Here is a 3,210-nt window from a genome sequence, read left to right on the forward strand (position 1 = left end):
CTGTAGACCTGTTAGGTGTGGTGTTGATACTCCACAACACCGAGGGTAATTCTTCTATCCAACAACCCGGCGTTCGCTGTAAAGGAACCATAAGCCGGGGTTTGATCCCTTTCAAAATTTCCTGATTGGCTCTCTCAGCTTGACCATTGGATTGAGGATGAGCTACAGAAGAAACATCAAGTCGGATGTGCTCTCGTTGACAAAACTCCTCCATAGCCCCTTGGGACAGATTAGTGCCATTGTTAGTGATAATGCTGTGTGGAAAACCAAAACGGAAGATCACCTTTTTCATGAACTGAACCGCCGTGGCCGCGTCACACTTACTCACAGGCTCCGCCTCAACCCACTTGGTGAATTTATCAAATGCCACCAAGAGATGTGTCTTTTTATCCTTAGACCTTTTGAAAGGTCCCACCATGTCAAGCCCCCAGACCGCAAACGGCCAAGTGATTGGAATCATCCGGAGCTCTTGAGCCGGCACATGCGCTCGTCGTGCAAACTTTTGACATCCATCACATCTACTGACCAGATCTTCTGCATCGGCGTGAGCCATCAACCAGTAAAAACCGTGACGAAATGCCTTGGCCACCAAAGATTTTGACCCGGCGTGATGACCACAATCGCCTTCATGGATCTCACGAAGGATTTCTTGACCTTCTTCGGGGGAAACACACCGCTGAAACGCTCCGGAAACACTGCGATGATATAACTCTCCATCCAAAATCGTCATTGACTTAGAACACCGGGTTATCTGTTGAGCCAGGGTCTCATCCGCTGGCAACTCTCCCCGGGTCATGTAAGCCAAGAATGGTACTGTCCAATCTGGGATGACATGAAGAGCCGCCACCAACTGCGCCTCCGTGTCAGGAACAGCTAAATCTTCTTCTATGGGCAACTTGACAGAGGGGTTATGCAAAACATCCAAAAAGGTGTTAGGTGGTACCGGCTTACGCTGAGACCCCAACCGGCTTAAGGCATCAGCCGCTTCGTTCTTTCGACGGTCAATGTGCTCCACCTGATAACCTTTAAAATGCCCTGCAACGGCATCAACCTCCCGGCGATAAGCCGCCATGAGAGGGTCCTTGGAATCCCACTTGCCAGATACCTGTTGAGCCACTAGATCTGAGTCGCCAAGACATCTGACCCGGCTCAAACTCATCTCTTTTGCCACTCGAAGACCATGGAGCAAGGCTTCATACTCTGCTGCGTTGTTAGTGCAAGGAAACACCAACCATAACACATATCAAAATTTGTCACCTCGCGGAGAAGTTAACACAACTCCAGCCCCGAGCCTTCCAACTGTCTGGACCCATCAAAATGAATATTCCAATACGTGTTGTCTGGTTTCTCTTCTGGCATCTGCATCTCTGTCCAGTCATTAATGAAGTCAACCAGTGCTTGAGATTTGATCGCAGTACGTGGCACATACTTCAACCCATGAGACCCAAGCTCAATTGCCCACTTGGCGACTCGCCCAGTGGCTTCTCTGTTTTGAATGATGTCTCCCAAAGGAGCAGAGCTAACCACGGTGATTGGATGTCCCTGAAAATAATGCTTAAGCTTCTAGCTTGCCATGAACACCCCATATACGAGTTTCTGCCAATGTGGATATCGTTGCTTGGATTCAATTAGCACTTCACTGACGTAATAAACCGGCCGTTGAGCCGGATGCTCCTTGCCAGTATCCTTGCGCTCCACCACAATAGCCACACTAACAGCTCGTGAGTTGGCGGCCACATATAACAACAGCGGCTCTTTCTCAATTGGAGCAGCCAGGACCGGTGGCTCAGCAAGCTGTGTCTTCAGATCCTCAAAAGCAGAGTTCGCAGCATTGCTCCAAACAAAATCATCTATTTTCTTCATCATCTGATACAGAGGCATTGCCTTCTCCCCTAACCAGCTTATGAACCGGCTCAAAGCAGCAACATGGCCCGCCAGTCGTTGAACATCATTGATGCATGTTGGTTTGGTCAGGGATGTAATTGCCTTGATTTTCTCCGGGTTAGCCTCAATACCTCGGCTAGATACCAAAAAACCCAAGAGCTTGCCGGCTGGGACTCCCAAGACACACTTGGCCGGATTTAGCATCATTTTGTAGACCCGGAGATTATCAAAAGTCTCTTTCAGATCTGTGACCAAGGTTTCCTCTTTCCTGGATTTTACCACTATATCATCCACATAAGCATGAACATTACGCCCAATTTGATCATGAAGACAATTCTGCACACACCATTGGTAAGTCGCCTGGGCACTCTTAAGCCCAAAAGGCATAGACACATAGCAGAAAGCTCCAAAAGGAGTAATAAAAGTTGTCTTCTCTTGATCCTTGACCGCCATCTTAATCTGATGATAACCTGAATAAGCATCCAAGAAACTCAAACATGCGCAACTCGGCGTAGCATCAATGATCTGATCAATACGGGGGAGAGCAAAAGGATCAGCCGGACAAGCCTTGTTCAGATCAGTGTAATCTACACACATACGCCAGGTGCCATTCTTTTTGAGTACAAGCACCGGGTTAGCTAACCACTCTGGGTGAAAGACCTCTATAATGAACCCGGCCGCCAAGAGCCGGGCCACCTCTTCTCCAATGGCCTTGCGCCTTTCTTCATTGAACCGTCGGAGGAACTGTTTGACGGGTTTGAATTTTGGATCAATATTAAGAGTGTGCTCAGCGAGTTCCCTCGGGACACCCGGCATGTCTGAAGGTTTCCATGCAAAGATGTCCCGGTTCTCATGGATGAACTCGATGAGCGCGCTTTCCTATTTCGGATCCAAGTTTGCACTGATGATGAACTGCTTGGATGAGTCGCCAGGCACAAAGTCAACCATCTTGGTGTCATCTGTTGTTGGTTTCTTTAATGACGTCATGTCTGCCGGGTCAACATGATCCTTATAAAACTTTAACTCCTCTGTTGCACAAACAGATTCAGCATAGGCGACATCACCTTCTTCACACTCCAAGGCTATCTTCCGGCTCCCATGTACTGTAATGGTGCCCTTATGACCCGGCATCTTGAGCTGTAAATACACATAACACGGCCGAGCCATGAACTTAGCATAAGCCGGCCGCCCAAACAGAGCATGATATGGGCTTTTGATTTTAACCACCTCAAAGGTTAATTTTTATGCTATGGAGTCATACTCATCCCCAGAGGTTACTTCCAGTTCAATCTTACCAACTGGGTATGCCGATTTACCAGGTACCAC

This window comes from Triticum urartu, chromosome 6 (genome assembly GCF_003073215.2).
Source record: "Triticum urartu cultivar G1812 chromosome 6, Tu2.1, whole genome shotgun sequence".
In the NCBI taxonomy this organism is placed as follows: domain Eukaryota; kingdom Viridiplantae; phylum Streptophyta; class Magnoliopsida; order Poales; family Poaceae; genus Triticum; species Triticum urartu.